The sequence below is a fragment of the Cyanistes caeruleus genome, chromosome 1 (genome assembly GCF_971803275.1).
Source record: "Cyanistes caeruleus chromosome 1, bCyaCae1.hap1.1, whole genome shotgun sequence".
In the NCBI taxonomy this organism is placed as follows: Eukaryota; Metazoa; Chordata; class Aves; order Passeriformes; family Paridae; genus Cyanistes; species Cyanistes caeruleus.
The window spans coordinates 90,820,893-90,842,615 of NC_141701.1; the positions used below are offsets into that span (position 1 = coordinate 90,820,893).

The following is a 21,723-nucleotide window of genomic DNA, read 5'->3' on the forward strand; positions in this document are numbered from 1 at the left end:
AGCCAGCCAGCTTCCACGATCCCTCCTGCTGACCAGTCCATGAAGAAATAGCTATCTGCCAAACAAGCTGTTTGTTTTATTTCAAAGCCCCAGTGGACCCAGCCCTTCCTGCCTAGCAGCTGCAGCAGGCTCCATTCCTGCTCAGTGCCTGGCCTGGGAAGAGATTGCTCATTGGCCCAGGAGAGTGGTTCTCCATAATTGGCTTGTGAGGAATGCTGTGTGAGAGGATTTGGCCTTTCTTTTAAATTGTTTGTTTTATTAAAGTTTGTTTATTAAAATGAATATCTGGTCACAATAGAAACATGTTTTTTGAAGCCTGTGTATTGCCAAGAGAGCAGGATAGAGCACTATCAGGTTATTGCTTCCCCAGGATCAGGCAGCTCTGCAGACCCTTGTGGGCAGCATCCTGGCACATTCTTTCTTCCCTCTTCCAGCTGAACTCTGATGGATCTGCTGCAGTCATCACTCCCTGCATATCTACAGGGGGGACAGGGATGTGGGAGTTGCTCCACCTGTGGAGTTTCTCATAAACAGAGGCTGGATCTGTATTGCGGATTGAAGGGGTACCAAAGTTGGCTTTGAACAGGCCAATCAGAGTGCCTCTGGCAGTCTAGCTGATGAAGTAGAGGGGTCTGTGTGTGCTTATTTATACCACTAAAAAGCGTGATTGTTTACCCTTGGAAGATAAATTAATCTGAGATGGTAAATTCATGCAGAAAGCCAAGTCTACCTCTAATAGCCAAGACAGTTTAGCCAGCTTTGCACCATGCATGTACCCAATCAATTCTGTTCATTAATTAAAAGTTTTGAAACTTTCAGTAAATTAAAAATATGTTTGTCATATTGAGTTCCTATACCATTCCCTCATCAGCTGACAGGAGAATATGGCACCTGCAGCTGTCACAAAAAGTGTGGGCAACAGCCCTAGTAGCCCTTTCTAGTGAGTGTGTGTCTTACATATGGTTACATAAGCTGTAATATGTCAGCTTGCCTATCTGGGATATGAGATGGCTCATCTTGTGAACCCAGGAAGATGAATTTTAAACCCAAGATAATCTTGTTCAGAATTTATGGCTTTTGGAGCTGGAGCACCTCATCGCTATATGATTATATGTTTGTGTGTTGTAGTTTCTCCGCATGGAATGTAACACAAATAATCTCAGGCTTTCTTAGCAAACCGTTCAGGATTTGCTGGATGAGGGATTGTCTGGATGAGGGAACGGCGTGGGAACACTGTTACGGGCCAGTGAGTCAAAGACTGGAATTCCCTCTATAAACTAGTAATGTGTCTGGTGAGTTAACATGCTCAGAGCTGCAGTGGTTTGGGTTTGTTGACACACTTCTCAGTGAGACTGGTGTTATTCAGTTTTCTGGCTAGGACTTACTTTGGACAGCCGAGTGAAACAAATGTTCCTAGGGAGAAGTATGAACTGAAGGCTTGAGGTTAAGGCAAAATATCCTTTACTGGACTTGGAAGAGAATAGCAACAGTGGTGATTTTTAAATCCTGCCTGTGAGATCAGTGTTAAAAACCTTGAGCAATGTGGTTAGATCTGTGTCTACAGTGTGTGTAGGTGCTGTAGTGCTCGTAGTCACAGCAGGGATTTCTGCTTGGTTTGTGACTTGGCTCAGTCTTTAAATGGACACACTCTGAACTTTCTTCTGTAGCTATCTGTATTCTTCTCTTGTCAGACACCCAGACTGGGCACCCCACTGTGACCCAGTAGCTCAGCTGGATAAACTGAAATTTTACGAGGGCAAGGTTTAGGATGGACTTCTCTACTGAGGAGAATTGATCAGTGTCCCGTTGCTCATTGTCCTGTGTGCTGTGGCTTGATATGCTGCAAAAGCCTTCCTGCAGGGCTCTTCCACTGGCAACCTTCAGACCACAACTGGAGGTCCCCACCAGCAGCCGGGGGTTCCCAGTGCCTGGGAGTATCCTTCTCAGACATGTATGTTGCCGGTGGGAAGAGAATTTCTCACCTCCTCTGTGGCAGACCCATTTTGGAACAGTAAGGATTTGTGAGATAAACAGGAAGGGTTGCTAAGGGATTCTGAGTTGGCTGATTGTCACCACACCAACTGACCCAGAATGGCCATGGCTGAAGCCTGCTGGATGTCACCACCTGCTCATTGCCACCCATTCTTTTCTGGTTTGCCTTCTCCTATCTTGCTTCCAGTCTACCAGCTTCAAAAGGAAAAAAGCTAGCTGAAGAGACCTGCACTACTGGTTATTTGATGTAGGTTTTGCTAAAATGGACTGACACATACATACAGTTCTGGCTGGTGGTAGCTGTGCATGAATAAACATAATTACCCGTGGCTGTGATGTGGTATCTAGCTACTGTAGATGCAAAGCATGAATTTAATAACTGTGTATGGTGAAATGGTTATAAATGCACGACTGTGCAGTGTAGACAGGGCCTGATATATCACTCATTTCTACATTTGTAATTAATTGTAGGAACAAGATTGTTCTTTGCATGTGTTCTTTCTTTGCTGCCAAGCACGACAGAGAGCTATAATGATCTTATACCTTAAGCTTTTAATAAAATATTGTTGGTTACCTAGAAAAGAAATTTCTTAATTAAGTTTGCTATACAAAATCCCATCATGCTTTTTAAGATTTTTTTTTTTTCTACAACTCCTTAATGACTTTTACCTCTGAGTATAATCAACAACAAAATTTCTGATATTTAAGAAACATTTTCTGCATATTTTTTCCATCTGGATATAATGGAGCATAATTTAAGACTATGGGCAGAAGAGGGGGTAAATGATGCATGTAATGATTGTTTTAACATTTACAAGAAAATAATTTATTTAAATTGGATTAAGCCTTAATATTATCACACTTTTCTACCTGATTTAACATGGGGGGAGGGTGGGGGAAAGGGAAGAAAACGATTTCATGGTGAAGTGTTTTAAGTATTTAGTATTTTCTTTGCTTTTTGATCATCCAGGCATCCAGCCCCTCAGCCATGTAAATTTTCTTACATACAAATGTTCATTGCCATCTTTTACATTCCTCTGCTGACAGTGAAGAGGTCGTGCTAAATCAAACTGATGGAGAAACTGGACATCATCTTTACCCTGAATGCCCAGATTAATTCTACCAGAACAGAGGTGGGATAACAGCAAAGAATAATTTGCTTTTATGTATTACTGCTTTTAAGAGCTCTATTCATCATATTGCTAACTCTGGTATACAAACTCAGAGTGAGACAAAGAAATAAGTACTTTCTTAGGTAGGACATGAGACCTTAGGAGTCTGTGGGTTTTTTATGTCCCCAGTCTAATTATTTCTGCTGAGAATGGGTCTCCAAGTCCAAACTTTATCATCTTTGTAATTCTTTTTCCTGCTCCAGGAGAGAGGAATCAAGTGGGATAAATTCTGTATCTGTATGCTACTCCAGCTTTGACTCTACTGATTGAAGTGTTTTGTTTTTAATAAATGCTGTTTTGACGAGGAAAAAAAAAATCTCCTACAGTCAAAAGAGCTCCATTAGTGGCAGAACTAGCAAAGCCTGGTTTTCTGTAGGTTGGTGCCTCATGGTTTCACAGTGAATTACAATTGTCTCTTCCTACAGTGGGGTCATTTGTTAGGTCTCTCTCCCATGTGGATTCTTTAATGCTTCTTAAGGTTTAAATTCATGTTACGGCTTTTTTTTTTCTTCCAGCTATGATACTTTTAGAATCACTTTATTCCCCTAACTATTTATTTTTTACAAAGAATGTGGAAATTTGAGTGTTCTGTGTATCTACTGCATTTTGTTAAAATATAAATAAAAAGCCTGGAAACTCAGTGTGTGACTTTCCAAACTTCAGTGTCATAGCAAGCCAAGAAATAATGGTAGTATCTTGCTAAGTACATTGCCCAGTTTGGGTCTCTGTTTAAGTTCATGTCTTCTGGGAGACGTAAGTTTGGCTTTCTAGTTAGTCCTGCTCATCCAGTAGAGCTGCTGTCATCAATGGAAGATGTTCTGGCTTTATGAAGCATCAAATAATTATTATGCAAATTCCTGTTAAAATGACAGATTTTCTTCCAGTCCCATTTTCATTAGAATTAAATGTAAGTTCCTCATCACCTTCAAGAGGAATTAGATTTCTTTTACAACTGTAAAAGAATTCAGAGGTTGGAGCAGTTTTATTGTCAATAAAAAATATTTATTTTATTAATAGTGTACTATTAATTATTTAGATACAAAGAAGAAAATATTTCTTCCCAAATCCAGTTTCAATACACAAAGCTGGGTAGTGTGCCCTGTGAAATCTCATATTTGTTTGTTCAGTTTGTATTGTGGTGGTATAATACACATGGAATTCCATTATGTCTTTTTAATTTTTTTTTCTGTAAGAGATTCACTTTTAAAAATTAAAAGTACACTTCAGATAAATGGAAGGTTAAATTCTATTGATGCACACATTCTTTGTGTGTGCCTAAGCTTCTGTTTACTTGGGAAGTATAATATCGGTAGAGTACTTCGCACTTTAGAGTTTATTAATTTCTTTTTTCTCCTTTCTTTGAGGTGTCAGTACTGAGAAAGATGAATCATTTATTAGTGGGAGGCCTGACACATGATGAAATCACTATCTGACACTTCAATGACTTCCAATGTTGTTCTGTGAACATTCAGCAAAGTGCAGATGATGTGATGTTGCAGTTCTGTGGGTAGTGTTTTCCCCTTTTTTTTCGCAAATGGGTGAAATGCTTTATCATCATGGTTTGTGAGATCTTTCCCATTTGTGATGAATAGCCTTTCCTTATTGTTTAAAGTGATTCATAATCTGATGTAGGAAAAAAAAAATAGAACACATCTGCAACTGGCAGAGAAGAAGAATTCTCCTCAGAATCAGTGAAAAAGCAGAACTTGATCCATGGGGGTTTTTTCGAGGGGAGGGGTGTGGGGGAGGGCACAGATAACATTCTTGGCTGAGTGTTGCTACAGTTTGGAGTCCTCCTCTTAAGACAGAGCATGCAAATCTCCATTGTGTTACAAATGAACTGCACCTAAGGGACAGTTCTCTGCTGGCCACATGATTACCTCCGGAAAAGGGCAGTGATCTCAACCCAAATACATTTAGGGTGTAAATTGGCATCTGACAATCAAGCAGTTGGCAATAAACAAGTGGGTGTTAGACAAAAAGCTGAACAGTTTTACTTACTTAAAAAGTAAAGTTTAATTCTAGTGTCTTCAGACCAGTAAATGGTTTTGCAAGCATATAGGTTAGAATTTTTGCCTTACTGAACTTACCTTCTTTCCCTTCCGTGTATGTTTTCTATTCACTTCCCTCCCCGGCCCCCAGAGAGTGTAGCAGTATCCTCAGACTATTAAGATATTTTCCTGCATCATGCAATTTGAAATCTGAACAATGTTACTCCTGCTCCTTTCCCAAGCTACATCACTCACCCATTCAGATGCCCTGCTGTAAATAAAATGTCACAGGCTGGCAAGTTGTAGGTATAGACATGCTTCCCAGCACCAAGTGTGGCATCTAAGAGCTGGCTTCAGTGTTTTTTTCTAATTTAACTGGTTCCTCCCTTTGTTTCCTCAGAAGCTCATGGTCTTTTCCCAGTCCATCCTCTCTCACTTCTGGAAGTTAGGGGCTTTTTCTCTCTTGATGACTTTGTATAGTCCTCATCTCTCCACTGTCTAAGCATCTTCAGTTCGTGCTGTCTACCACCGTGATACTTTACTGAATGTCCTCTTCACAGATGTATGTGGGTACAGCAGAACTAAATATTCATCCATCTAATGTGGTGAGGGAAGACCAAAAAGAGCTGGCAATTAAACTCACCTTTAAATTAAAGACACAATATATCTTGTGGGATATTCTCCCTCTCTAGTGGCTAATTTTTGTATCCTTGATTTTGCCCTCAAGGGTTTTGTCTCTAGACTGTTCTACAGCTACTACTGTAAAGAAGAGGTGACCTTTAGAGATAGTAAAACTGTCTTAATTATGTGTTTGTTGTTCACTGTTGCATGTTCCTCACCAGTATGCACACATCAGATGCAATTATGTGTGCAAAAAGTCAGGAGTTTGAAACCACTTTGCTTACTGCCTTATTACTCTGAATCTGATAGGAAAAATTGTAAACTTCAGAAAGGGAAGAAGTTATATCAATTTTCAATCCAGAGTGACTTTGGCATGTCTCTACCACCTTTCCTTGGCATCTCTACATTCAAATTATCTGTCACATTAGGTATGGATCCTGGTGGTTCATCACAGCTGCCCAGAGTGCCCTGGCTGGGGGGATCTTGAGAGGTTGGCTTTGACCCTGAGGTGAGCTTCTCCTGACTTCACACAGAGGACTGCTCTTCAGTTCCTGTCCTGCCACAGGAATGCAGGAACTCCCTGTGGGCTTCAGGGATCACCCAAAACCCTATGTGCCTGAGGAAAGGGCTGCTAATAGCAGGAGGAGGGTGCCCACCCCTTCTCATCTGAAGAGAAAGCTCTTTTTAGGACCACTCACACCCTTGGGCCAGGCAGAAAGAACTAGACTATCACAAGCAGTTTAGAAAGCAGGCATTGGGTGGCTCCGCCTGGAGAGCGGTTCCAAGATGTCCTAAACTGCTCCAAACCAGAGCTTTGTTGCAGTTGCAGCCTGGCTTTGAATCATCTATATCCCCACCCCATGTATTGCACCAGTGCTGGTGCTTGTCTGACTCCACAGGGAGCTGAACTAACAGGGCAGCGTTAAGATTTTTTTGAAGTTAGTTCAGTGTTCTCTGAACCAGTTCAGTATGAGAGCAGACAAGCATCCTTACTGGCACAGGAAAGGGCAGCAGCTGGGGAAGGAGGGACTGTGGCAGCCGCAGCTTACATCGGATTAGACTGTCATGGAACCACGGCTACATTTGGAGAAGGCACATGAGCATCTCCGGGTGATTTGAGGGGACAATACCCCCAGGCAGGAGGAGGGGCATTGCGATAGTAATCTCTCCCAGTAGGACAGCTGATCCAGAGAGAATATTTGTCTACAGTATAAAATAAATTATAGAAGAACTTTCCAAACACATTGAAAAGACCTATAAGTTTGCTGTCAGTGTTGTGTAAAACAAGTTAATTCAACGTAGGCGTAAAAGATGTTTGTTTTGCTCCCATCTCTCTCCCTGGCAGCCCGCCCTATCCTCTTTTTGCAAGGCATGAGATATCCTCCTGCCCTGGCCCTCTTAGGTCATGGTATGACGGGCACCCTGCCAAACGAGGCTGATCTTATAAGCTGCTACTGCCCTGGTTGTTGCTGGGACTGTTAGCATGATTTTTAATTCACTTCTGTGCTGCCCTCATTTTTTTTCTAGCCGGAGCTTGAAGTGGGAGTGTGCTTAGTTAGCTGTGAACTACGCTGCTGCAAATTCATGCTCTATTAGCACCTTTTCAAAGCTCCCCTTTCTGTTCTCTGAAGAATTAGAACGCGGCTATTAAACAAAAAATAAATAAATAAACCAACCCCAAACAGAAAAAAAAAACAACACTCAAGGCTATTGCACAGTGTCATTGTTTAAGGCTTTGTGTTTAAAATTATTGCTAAGATAGGTTTGTTTGTGCGCTTCCTTGCTTTCTCCATAATATATTTAGAGTAGAAAACAACAGCATGGGTAATAAGATGCTGATGAACCTAAGGTAGATGTGACAGGGTAATGCGGATAGTGCGCCTAGAATTCGTCAAAGCAGGCGAAATAACCCCACCTTGGGCAATTTTCAGAAGAAATACACTACAGTACTTGTCAGGTCCGGGTAACTGCTGCATAAACATACTACCTTCTGGCATACGAATATCACTTTGTATAAGGCAGTCACACCGCAAAAGAAAAGGGAGAGGCAGGGCAAAGACCCTGATCTTACAGAGCCTTACAACAAGCAAAGATCTCAGAAGAGTGCTAAAGCAGAAACCAACCTTCTTTAGGGATAAGTACATTTATCTCTAAACTATCCACATATTTCATTTCCACTTACGTTCTGATAAAATAAACAATGCTGTAAAATTTATCAGTGTATTTTGGAGAATGTATCTACTGTCATCAGCAGGAATACAAAATTAGGCTACAAATAGACTCCTCATCAACAGATTACTAAAAATTTCAGAATTACTGCCACAGTTGGGATTGACATTTGGCAGAAATATCTTGCAGTATGAAATAACTAGAGAACTTCAGTATCAAAATCTCCAGTTACCAAGCAGTACCATTGTAGGTATAATTTTTATGTTAAATATTTATATTATTTTTTTTCAAAATACATACAAGGATCTCATAATTTATCTTGCATTGAAACAAGTAACAAAGGACTGGTAGAGAGCAGCTGAATTGTGCTGAGATGTTGATCCATATAGGTATGTATATTTTTTTCTTTGCTAGGATGTGAAAAAGAAAACAATGGCTTTCATAATATACTCTTATAAAAACAGTGTGACAGCTTTCACCACAACCTTTATGTGTTTATAATACCTATTTACACACACATTTATGCACAGAGATATGAAAATCACATCTTGGAAATCAAAGGGGGCAGATGGAATAAAATGTATTGAAATGATAACCAAAGCATGCAGTAAACTGTAAACCACAGTTTGTTCACCTCTGCAGTCTTAGGTGGTCCTCTTTTTTGCTGTTTCACTGATAGGTTCCAGGTACATGGGTACATACAGGTGTGCTTAGATCATAAATGCATTGCTTCCATCGTTCACACAGTAGGAATCTGGGGGTTTTTTACTAGGAGAGGCATAATCATCTACTGAAGTGTGGGAATAATGTAAAAACACCTCGTCTTTCCCTAGATATTATATGTTATTTCTAAGATTATGTTGATTTAACTTGATTGAGGCCTCCTTGGAAGAGGAGCCACCCATACAGCCAACCCTCCCAAGGAAACGATGATTTAAGATAAGGCATTCATTTGTTACTTGTTAGGGTTGTTAGCACAAAGGCAGTGCTTGACCATGAGCACCTTGCTTTTGTCTCCCCCTGAACCTTTGGGACTCCCTTAGCCAGAGGGATGAAAGCCCAGGAAGTCACAAAGACAATGGAATTTGGCAGGATTGGAAGTGTTCCCTTTCACAACATGAAATTACTGGTGTAATTTCCAACTGTTGCAGTCAGTAAACCTTTTCTTTTGAGAAGATTGTGCATCAGCATATGTTGTAATGACTAAGAAAAAAGAAAAGCTTGACTTTGAGAAAGGCTTTTAATTTGATCTAGGGAAAAACACGTTCTGGAATAACTTCATTGTTACATTTTGCAGTGCAGCAACTCCTAAAAATTGAACCATTTACACACCTGGCATGCCTCATAATTTTAACACATGAAATGCAGCCTCCAGATGCCCACATGGCAAGATAATGTAAAGCCAGAAGAACCAGGAATCCTCCCATCCTTAGCCTTTGTCCACAATGTTTTGATGGGAAATCATTCTATTAGAAAATTTCTGTCAGTGCTCCAGCTTGCAGAATCCAGAAACAGGACTGTAAGCTGTCCAGTTGTTTTCTTCCTTTTCCTTCTTTTCATGTATATATGTGCTTGTGAGAAGTTGTATACCTTTTTCCTTGCTTCTAATAAATTTCTGGGGTGTAATGCTGTAATGTGGTATGCACAAGCATGTGGAGAATCTTAGTAAGAGAAATTTGCATCACTTTTGTTCACTCCAAAAGGTCTTTTTCCCTTAATAGCTTCAGTTTGTAATCTGAAAGTCGTGGTACAGAGGCTTCTGTTACAAATAGGAAATCCCCAGTGTGTGCCTGTCTTCCCACATTGAGTCTCAGCCTTCTTCACCATCAGATAGAACTTTCTAGCAGGTTAATAATGGCTGAAAGAGAACATCTATTAAAATGAGGACTCACTGCAATGAAATGCTGGCTTTTCTCTGTAAAACATAAGCAAATACAGATCTTTCTAAACAAACTAACTTCCAATTGCCAAAGAGGAGTACTTCCATCTCTGCCACAAGGTTGAAACATACCATTAAAACAAAGAGATGTGGTTGATATCCCCAGAAAATATTTATACTGACAGAAAAGGGCAAGAGTCAGTCTTTCAGTTTGGGTTCTGCAAACTGTTGTTGATTATAAGTACACTGTTTATTCCAGAAGGGTACAGAGAAAATCTGCCCTCTGACACTTTATCTATGTGGGCAAAAGTAATTTCTGAGAATCCTTTAGAAAGCTTAGGATCAATAGTACATAGCATAAGCATAAGGTGACAAGGAAGGTCAGCACGGTAAATAAGATTCTTCACTAGCCAAAGTTCAGCAAAATTGTCCAGATGGCCTTAGACAGCAGACTGTTCTGTGCCACAGAGGAGGGAACAAGGGGCTGTGGATTGTGCCAGTCTAAAGAGAGGGCTAATTCACTGATGATCCCAAGAGAATATGAATGTTGTTTTAAACAAGTTCTCTGTGTGTGTGTGTGTCTGCATTTTCATTGGCCAAGGAGATCATATAATGGTTTGGGATGGAAGGGGCCTTCAAGGGTCATGAAGTCAAATCCCTCTGCAATAAGCAGTGACATCTTCAACTGAATCAGTTGCTCAGCACCCCATCCAGCCTGGCTTCCCATGTTTCCAGAGATGGGGCATCCACCACCTTCTCTGGGCAACTTGTCCCAGTTTTTCACTACACTCATTGTAAAAAAACATTCCTTATTTCTAATCTAAATCTTTCAGTTCAAAAAGGTTATCCCAACTGTCACCTGTCACAAGCGACTGTGCTAAAAAGTTTTTTCCCATTCTTTCCTATGGGCCTCCTTTAGTTACTGAAAGACCACAATATTTTCTCTCTGGAGCCTTGTCTTCTCCTGCCTGAACAATCCCAACTCTCTCAGCCTTTAGGAAAGAAGAAGGAAGCACTTCTCATAGAAAGCATTCCAACAGTCTCATCATCTTTTTGGCCCTCCTCAATGTTGCACCCCTTTTTTGGTGGGGGCAGTGGAATGGATATATTTATTGAAAAATGTGAACTGTGATCAGATTTACTGATGCGGATGTCTAAGTGAGTATGGCAGGTCATTCATTAACAACAGTTGTGGAAAATGAGGAGATACCTGAGAGCTTCTTGCTCTAAACAGCACAGTCTTACGGGGAGAAAATAAATGACTGATGCAGAGCCGACATGCAAAGTCACTCTTACTGCATTAAATTAAGTGGATTTTCATTTAGTGTTTTCGATCTAGCTATTGCTGGGCTCCATACAGAATCCGGCAGGATGTGGAATGTTGATAAAGGGACAAAGAAAATGGGCACCAGTTTAAGTGCCATAGTTCAAGTAATTGTCAAAGAAATGCCCTTTGTCTAAAACATTCTGCCATGGTGATTAGCAGCTGTCTGTCCTTTGTTATTTGAAATGTTTTATCAGGACAGATAATTGTGGTCACATGATTCATTCTGTGAATTCTGTGAATTTTGTGAATTCTATGATGATTATAGCCATGATTCACCAGCATTGTGTTGGTATCAAGAAAAAGTGCAAATAATTTGACATCTCTTGAGTCAAAGTACTCTGGAATATTTGGATGCTTTTTAAGTTTCTAAGATCCTATTTCTTTTTAATGTATGACGACAACATTTCTAACACAAGTTACTTCCATAAGGCATCGACATTTGCACAGCCATATTGACAGATACGGATTCTTTAAATTTTAAGTTCCAATAGCTTTAATGCATTTTATTTGGGAAAAAATCTACTCCATGACAAAATGAATTTGCCTCACAAACAATAAAATAGCTCAACCCAGTACCTGGCTAACATAAGTCTATCTAGCAATTTACAGTCCGTTGAATATTGGGCTGTAAATTTCCTAAGAACCAGGAAGTGATTGGCTTGTAAACCTTAATAAAACAATAAAGCCTGGCTTTCTGTTAATGCAGATTTAAAATTCTGTCCAGCTAAGCGTAGAGCATACCTAAATGGTGAAACTAATTGACACAGCCATTATGGGACAAACTATTTTGCAAAACAGTGTCTTGTGTGGATATTTTATTTCAGAATATAGATTATGTTTAAATCTTGTAACAGATACTCTGCTTTATGAAGTGAGTGGTGATTCTAGAAAAAATGTGCTTTCAGAGAAACTGTAGAAGAACTTGGTAATGCCAGTCAGAGGACAAATTATATTCTGCAAGAAAGTTTAAACAGAGTCCAGGCTAACTTTCAGTAATGCATAATGTAAATCAGGTGAAAAACAAAGCCTCAAAGCAACACCAAAACAGACATAGTAAAAAATTGTTTTTACCTAGCACAATTTTTAGCAAGACAAACCTTTGTACACTTCCTATTATTGTTTCCTGGGAGTTTCCTATGTGTATCAAAGGAAGAATATCCCTTTAAATGCTTGCTATTGATTTGCATTCAGAAGCCAAATTGATTGCTTTTGTGGAAGTTCCCTATGTGAATCAATGAGAGTATCAAGTTAATAAATAATTCACTTAACAAAACTGCATTAAGATAATGCTAAAGCTTTGCAAAAATCCTGTAAAGGAAAGCTTTCCTACATTCCTAACTAACTGCTGAAAGTGAATGGAGCTTCAGAAACATTGCAGCATCACCTTCAAAAAAAAGCTAAGCACTCCTTTTCTGTTAACTTCTCAGTGAGGCAGCTGAGTAGGTGTTAACAGATTTTTTTTTTTTTTCTTTTAGTTTCATGATTGGAAGATTGAGGCTGGAAGTAGTCTCTGATAGGCATCTTGTCTAAACTACCTGATCAAGAAGTCACCTAGAGCAGATTGCCCAGGATTATGTCCAGATGGCTTTTAATCTTCTTTGCCCTGGAGACAGATACACATAACTTGGCACTGATCTGCTAGCAAGAAAACTTCAACACATCAATATTGGAAGCTTATGTCCAGTGCTCCCATTTTAATAGAAGAGCATTGCACAGATTTCTGGAGTGTGGTTTTTCATAACACTCTCCTGTCCTCCCAGGTTATGGCTCCTACAGGTCCTGGCACATGTTATCACAGCTGAGTATAGCTTTGGGGCTGTACATTCACAGTGATAACAGCTTCTCATTTTGCTTAGTGACTGTCTTTCCATTCACAGACTGCAGAAGAAATCGAGTTGGGGAGTTAACTTGGATGTATTTTACCCTTAACCAAAATATTCTTTGGGATTCATTTGAATATTGAAGCCCTTAAGTTGCCTATTCCTGTTAGTATTGTGTGACTTTTGGAGAGATAAACACTGTTCTGCAGACTAAACACTTCTAAGGACTCAACCATCATTTATATAATCCTAATATTTTCCAGATCAACCAGTTTTAAATTTTATGCGTGAAATTTGTATGCAGAAAAGGGTTAAGATCTTACCCTTTTATAGCCTGATAAATGTATTTTTACTATTTATTTAAGCTCTCTAGAAATAGAAAAAGATAAAGTACTGCTAACCTATCTAGGAAACTTAACTCTGCTGCTTCACTTAAACCACTCTGGTCTTGGACAGTCGTCTAAATGACACATAAATGACTCTCTCCTCAGAACCTTTAGCAAGGCTCAATGCTTTGTGTTTGAGTTACAAGGAGCTTTTAATGACCTCTATGAAGTCACAGGACAGAGCCAAAGATGTACAGTTGTACATTCAGAAGCCTCTATTAAAGACCTTTTCAGCTTTGCTATGAATTTACAATTTGAGAATTTCCAAGAGAGTATATTTTCTGAGACAAATTTCATTGCCTTAGGACAATTTTCTTTTTTTTTTTTTTTATTTTTTATTTAATGTGATTTGTCATGGTAGAATCTAGACATTTTCCATTCGGGTTTTACTCTGTGCTTTCTGTGGCCTGCAAGGAATTAGTTTTAATTAATCTGACTGACAAATACATTGTTGAAATAGTCGTTGTGGCAGGCACGCCTTTGTGTTAACAGTTGGGTTAAACAGCCCCTTTATCAGAGCTATTAGCACCTAATATTACTGTCTGATTAAAGATCATTCAGTGAATTAGCCAGTCCCAAGGCTTCCACAGACCCCCAGACAGGTGCTGAAATAAGAAACTTTGTTAAGTAAATTAGCAGTGCTATTGCATCGTTCGTGCCTTTGTCTTGGCTGTAGGAGAGGTAAAAAATATTGGGGTTTTTTGTTTTGTTTTGTGGTGGGTTTTTTTTGGTGGGATTTTATTTGGTTTGGATTTGTTTGGGGTTTTTTTCTGTCTGTCTTAAGCATCACGTTAACTGGTACAATCCCGAGACTGACTCTGCAAAACAAGGACAGATCAAGGCTTTTGTCCTGCAGTTGACCTGACCTTCCTGTCTCATGTAGGAATACTCTGCCTTTCCTGCACACACGGTTGTCAGGAGGATAGGTGTGCTTTTACACTAAATGCATTCTATTTCTGTGGGGGTTTTTTTTGGGGTTTTTTTTGGTTTGTTTTTTTGGTTTTGTTTTTTTTGTTTTTGTTTTTTTTTTTCACATTGAAAGCATCATATAATGTAGGCAGACTATCCTCTATCCCTAAAAATGCATTTATTTTAAATTCGTACATTTAGCTGGACTCCAAGCGACTGGAAACGGGTAACTTAAGAAGGCAGGAAATCCCACAAGAGTTCACGGAGCATAGCTTAGCTGACAGTTCACTTTTTAATGGGTGAAATGAAGCCTTGACATTAATAAGCACAGGCCCCCTGACTTCAGTGGAATTTTGCATCCTTATACAAGTCAGATTTCAGGCTCAATTGTGTCGGATAGCAATTTATAGTACCCTTCATGTCCCCCTGAAAAGCTATGTGTCCTGCGTAGCCTGGGGACTGTTTCTGACAACACGGCTGCAGAGCAGAAAATAGTGGGCTGATGACAGACAAGACCCCAAAGTTTTTGTGTGCCTTGAAACATGAGCAGTGTCTATTGTCCCTGTTGATTTCTGTTAATTTTGAAAGAGCCAAGAGTTTAATATAAGTAGCTGGAATGTGAACTAGCCCATAGCTAGGGCTAGCATTACTGTAAGAACTATCTGAGCAGTGCTCTTAGTAGGATAAGGAATTTTATTGAGCTTCTATGAAAGAAACAGAATAAAATAAACATTATTTATTGTTGATGTGTTTGTTTTGGTTTTTTTTGCTTCTCTCTTCAGAGTGGGTGTCAAAAGGACATGCTAATGGCAAGTGAATTTGAACCTGTGCTGCTGCACATTGCTTAAAAATGTGAGCTAAAAAAAACTATCAGACTGTCTGCTTAGATGGAGGCAAGTGTCTAAGATGCCTAGGGACCTTGATAAAAAAAAGGGAGGTAGTTTAGTCTTGCTTGAAATAGACTGCCTCTTAGGTTAGAAGGTGGTGACATGTAAAGGGAGCTTTAGAGATGCAGCAAAACATTATGAGACAAAACTCTTCTCTCCCCCTCCGCCAAACCCCTGAAGCATCACAGTCTGTAAAAGATGCATTAGATTTATCAATAGACCTTTCTTTACTCAACTGTGCTGCAATTCCTTTTGGGAAAAATTGGGTTTTCATCAAAGACACAGAAGACTATGAAATTGGAAGCAGATGTGAAGTTGGACTGGATAGCTATATAGCTGTTTCTTTTGTGGAAGCACTTTTGAACAAACCCAGCCTTATGTGCTCCTTGCTGTCTTGCCCCATGTAACTCACATGCCTGCTTTTTACATTTTCCAGGGAATCCAGAGGTGCAGAGTAACTAACTGATCTAAGTGTAAGCTTCTTCCCTATCACATCATTTATCTCTTGATTTTCCAGTGGTTCCTATATTCTTTGGAAGATATGTTTGAATAAAAATATAAATATTTTGCATAATTAACAAAGTACAAAAAAATACACACAGTGGTCCTCATATAGGGGCTGAATTTACTCCTGGTTATTAGTGCTTTTGATGGCCTGGATGAAGTTTACAGCTGGTCCCAATAAGATATCTTAATTTATTGGCATGCTTTAATTTGTTGAAAACAGACTTAGATCTCATCTACTTTAAGAAAGCTCTGTCTGCTGGCATATTGAGTTATTATTGTTATTAATGTAATTGTTGAACAGAGAAGAGTACAATTTTAAAGATTATTACCCATTTTTTGGATACATTTCTATTCAGTGACTGGGGCACCACATGCATTGTGCTGCAATGAAAAGAGGAGCCAAACAACAGGATTTATGATGTTGTTTATCCATTGATGATGCTTCCCCATTTTTGATTTACAGCAGAATTGAGCCTGGGCCCAGCTAGGTATGGTTTCAAACCCACAGTTTGCCCAGAATTCACAAGAGTTTACCCAACTTGATCCAAGGGTTTATAATGCTTAGCTGTACGTTTTCTATCTGCCGTATGTGGACATGCAGTCTCTTGGGAGTTAATTTTTTCCCATTGCAGGGATAGCTACCGGATGAAGAGAGCCCCAGGTGCTATTGCATTTGCTCCCAAGGGCATCCTGGCAGCTGTTGCTTGGCTGCACTGATAATTTGATGCTGAAATGGGTCTGCTTTTGCAGGACAGAGGGAACAACCTGGGGCCTGGAGGACTGGTCTGTGTTGTTCATCTTAGCACAGGGCAAATTCTCTGTTTCAGAGGTCCAAGAATGGACATTTTGGCTCGTCCTTCACCTACTTTGGCTTCCCACTACACAGCTATGCATGCTTTCACTTCCTTGCTCTTCACCCCATACCAGCTTCTTCATGCTCTCTGCCAACTATCCTCCACTCACCAAAGGCCTGCTCAATTCCCTCCTCAACCCACTTACCCTCTATGGGCTGTGCCTACAACTTCTGCATCTTTTGTGGGGTCCACTTCTTCCATGGGGTCAGCCTTCACTTTGGCTTACTTCTGGTGCTAAGCAGAGGTGATGAGACAGGAAGAAAGAAAGTAGCAGGCACTGTTGAATCTGAGCATCTCTCCTGCTAAGCTTGGAACAGCACTGCAGTGATTTTAAACAAGTCAGGTAATTAATGTGCCTTCCTGTTGGAGATCAAAGTGAGGATTCAGACCCTGAGACTTAACTACTGAAAATCACAGGCCGAAGAGTGAAATGGCAAGTTTTTGATAAAAAAGTTACTTAAAATATTCCTTATGCAAAGACAAATCAGTATTTTCCTGGAATAGGCACATATGAAGTGTGTATGTTTTGTGAAAAGTATGTATGTCACGCTAGGAGATTAGAATTCAGCTATTAGAAGAGATCCAACTCAATCCATTAATAAAGCTGCTTGTACAAGGCTGAGCCCATCAATGAAAGTTCCAATACCAATCACCCAACTGTGAGGTTACTCCTTGAATCTGCACAGCTCACCACGTGTAGTACACTTTCCAAAGTTCTGTAAAACAGATCAGGATTCAGATTCTGTTCTCAACTCTGCCTGCAGTTTCTGTCTCATAAAAGAGATAAAAAATTGGGGTGTAGTTGTACTTTTCCAGAAATACAGGGTTACCATGAATCTCTGGCTGTTTTCTGAATGATTAACAATGAATCACTGGTTTTTTTTACAAGTCTCAATGCATTCACCATATGCCAGGTGTCGCAAGAACATGAGAACATCTACCAATTTGAAACTGGCTAAACGGCTTCACACTGGCATCTCTAGTTTGTAGTAGGAGTCTTGAGAAGGAACTACTTGAGTTTAGCATTCCTAGTATGGATCAGATACTCTCATCTTCTTGAGCATAATTATCCACCCCCGCCATCTCATCCTTTCTATATTTCCCAGTAGGAGGATCAAAAGAAAGTTAGTTAACTGCAGTATTCATCAGATAATCCAAAAGAGGCATTAATCAGGAGGACAGTATTTCCAAATAATTAAATCAGGGGTTAATTCCATACTTTTTTATCTGATTTTCCTGTGATTGTAAGTGTGGCATTTCTCAGCTTAAATCCTAGTGAAAAAAGACTCCCTGCTTGAGGAGAGTGGTTCTGGAAGGGAAAAAAGAGAAGGAAAAGGAAATGTATGTCTTCTTCAGGACACTTGCTGCCTACTGATAAGTTTTAATGGAAATTATTATTCTTGGCATTACGATAATACCTGGGGAGTTGCTGAAAAAACCAGTAAGCAGAAAAGTATCCTAATTTTGTGTGTACATATATAGTTGCATAAGAAAGACATGCTTACTTCCTTACTGTGTAATTATTAAATCTGTTTTCTATTCCTCGTGTCATCTTCATCTTTCTCTTGTCCCAGGTGACCACCAACACTAGGAAACTGTCTTTTCGTGAGGGCATTTCCACCTGTCCTGCTCTGAGAATATCAGTGCTATCAGTAGGTATGTACAAAATGCAATCACTGATTTGGATTGGCCAACAGCTCAGAAAGTTTTCTGTGAGGGAGGTTGGGCGAGGGGGAGGGAGTGGGAAGAGGTAAACAGATGGAAAGAGGCAGGTAACACAGTGATTTATACTTCATTATGTATGAAACTAAGCTGAAGATGACTCCTGGTGATTAGCATTAATGAAAGTTTATCAGAAATGCAGCAAAGAAATGTCAAAGGTGCAGTGACAACAGTGATTAATTCAGCATCTGTGATTGTGACCTCTTCTTCCCACTTTCCTGCTTTAATCACAATTCCGGTAACTTTCTATCTAGTATCTAGTTGTTAAAAATTGTAATTACTGGCCAAGCTGGACTTACTATTCAAAGCCCACTGTATTCCTTGCAGGAGGCTGAGATTGATGTGTGTTGAATCCTAGCTTTCTTTCTGCATCTTTACAAATGCAGGCATCCTATGGAAGCATGCTTCTTTCTCACAGACTTCCACAGGCTATTCACCCTGTCTGGGAGATAGTTATAGAAAGAAATGGCATAATAGTTGTATTCTGTTAGCCAGCTTCTGGACATCTTGCAACTGATGGTTTTATCTTCAGAAATACACTATCTTTTTTTGTTTTAGTAGAAATGGTAAGGATATGTCTTAATTTGTATATGGTATCTAGATGCTCTAGATAGGTTGGAAATACACACATCTGAGTCTATTGCCATTCAAGGAGATGCATGCTGAAAGTTGTGGTAGGGTTTAGGTGTCTGGAAAAGAAATGGTGCCTCATTACCCCTGGGTACCTTAGCCCAGAATTACATTTTATTTGCACTTTGTTGTGATTTTTGTTGAAATCTAAGTTGTGATATACTGTACAGTACAATGGAAGAGAGCAAGTAAATAGGGAGAAATTTAATTCTGAAAGAGGGCAATATTTTTAAATTAGACTGATAAATCATATTCTTCTGGGCAACTGAGCACCTGACAGTCACTTCAAGTCAATTGGACCTGAAGATGCTGCTCCCAAAGGAAAGCTAGCCAATGGAAGTTACTCGTGTGAAAATAACTTTTGGTGCCTACGTTTGGAAATGTTTATTAACATTAATTTTTATCCATTATCTGGTTATTGTTTTCCAATATATTTATCACAGATTCAGGAGTTCTGCATAGGTGTTTCAAGAAGCTTAAGTGAACATTTGTTTAAGTTCTAGGAAGGAGATTCTGGATGGTTTGACATGTAGAGGCATGTCAAATGAAATACTGTATGTTTGCAAGTGTTAGTCAAACCCCTAGTGCCCTTTAGCTCACATAATAAAGTTGCTGTCCAAGTGTCTCTGCTTTTAAATGTCCATTTAAAAATTGATTTGGTTGAATAATGCTGTTCATCTTGTCTGGGGTCCAACATGTCCTAGAGGAGAGTAAAAGGAGTGTTTCCCTTCTAAATGTTGTCAAACCAGAAAGAATGATTGTTCCTCAGTTTTGCATATATCAGCGTAATAGAAGCTTAGTCATGCAAATCCTTATTACTTGGCAGTTCTGCAGCAGGGAAAAACAGAGCATTACCATATTTTATCAGTGTTTGTAGTTAAAAGCCTTTCATTGTGCTTTTTAAGAACAGATGTCAAGACAATCTTGAAAACGTAAATATGTGCTGAAAAATATTTTTCTGATTTAAAAAAGGGGAAAAACACCCCCTAGTTAGCTGAATGTGTTAGTTTTCATTTCCATAAAAAGACACAAACTGTTTATATGCTTCCTTCCACTTCTATGGGGGGAAATAAAACAATTATTCAGTTAATAACAGATTTTATTTTACTATTATTTAGTGCTTCTACTAAATGGGGTAGTATACTACAGAGTTTCAAATCATCAAGGATTTCTTAGCCCTTTATGGGACTACAATACGTTGTAGTATGTTGAGTAAATGAGCTGTGATAGAGCAATGATTTACTCATGTACTCCATAAGCACACATAAAAACCAGCTTGAGAAAAGCTGGCACTAGAAACACTAGCAGAGTAAGACAAAGGGGAATGCAGATGCCAGTCACATTTTAAGGTGCTCTTTACAATGACACAGAGCCAAGTATATTAGGGACACTTTTCCATTCTTGTCTTTTCCTCTATGGAATGGTGTCGACCATGAGGAGACACGTCGGGTAATGACTGCTGGCTGATCAGGACAGATGTAGCCATGACTCACCAGGGTAAGAACTGTCTGGGTCAAGGTAACACATTTCTTCCAGGCTAGCTAGAAGTGGTTTATGTGCAAGTGAAGTTTTCCTTTCTGGCTTCCTTATGCGGTAATAATATACCACCTTACTGGTTCCTATGTAGGAATGTCAAGAAGGGGCTTTAGATACTCATTTGTGCTTTGGATGCTCATTTGTGCCTCTGTGCTGTATTCAGGTACACTTCTGAGGCCCGGTGATTGCATGATAAAAATCACTTGATGCCTGTTAGTTTCAGATCATCAGAGGAATGAATGAGATGTCTTAGCACAGCCTCAATCTTTTGTGTAGGTATGCAGAGAGCTGTTGTGCTGCTGGCCTCATCTGGATTACCAGAAGACTCATTTTAGGAGATACCAGTTATAGATGAAGCTTTGAATGCCACCTGTAGTTAAGCCTGCTTGACACTTTTCATCACAAGACCCTGTTTTCAGTTGCTTATAGATTTGTCAAATGTGTATTGTTTGGACTGAAAATATACAGACTGGGAGACTGCAACTGGAGAAATATCTAAAGCTTATGAAAAAATGTAAGGGTTTTTTTCCCTGAGAACAAGTTTAAGAGAAATGTGTTACTTTTTCACTTGTCTTAAAAATAAACATATAACCAATGATTTGGAGAAAGAATTCAGTACTTGGGAGGTAGAAGCAATGTGTCCCAATGTTGTCAGGGTCCCGGCTTTCCAAATGTCCTAGCGCACATGCAAGAATTTGAGAACTGTTAAAACATAGAAGGGATGTGGTGGAAAGTTATTCAGTTGTGGAGATATATAGAAACTACCTAATAACCATATATTTTCTAGGTGTTCATGATGTGATCTTTTCACCTGTGAAAATGAAGGGAAGCTCATCCCATTCACAGAATCATATATGGGTGATTTCTTGCTTGCAAAACACTCAAGTAGTACAAGGATGTCATGACAGAAAAGTCAGCAGACATTCAGAAGTCTGCCTTTGTAGCAAGTCTTGAATACAGCTCAGTAAATATCTGAATTTCTGGTCTTTCATGGAGAACAGTAAGAATAAAAAAAACCCAAAACCTCTGAACATTCCCGTATGTATTAATTAGCATCTCGTCTGTTCACTGAATGCGGAAATGGCTTTGGGAAAAAATAGTCACATCATCCATAGTCCTGCATGCAATGTGTACGCCAAGGGGCCTGAAATGCAATTGTCTGGGAAATCTTGTAAGGTTGTAAGTTTTGAGTGATTGACTTTGTATCTGTAATGTTCTTTTAATATGGTTATTGGTGTACTTGCTACTTGGTATTATATGTAACACAAGCAGTAGAGGAGGTAGACAAATGCAAGAAAATAAAGTAATTCTACACTGAAGG

General features: G+C 39.4%; 1 long non-coding RNA gene across 1 annotated transcript; it reads left to right on the plus strand.

Moving 5' to 3' along the window:
• Window positions 1–2,068: 2,068 nt before the first annotated feature.
• Window positions 2,069–18,170, plus strand: LOC111923972 (uncharacterized). The gene is made up of 3 exons (XR_015273818.1): window positions 2,069–2,239; window positions 2,963–3,125; window positions 18,089–18,170. It is a non-coding gene; the product is annotated as an uncharacterized LOC111923972 (long non-coding RNA).
• The last annotated feature ends 3,553 nt before the right edge of the window (window positions 18,171–21,723 follow it).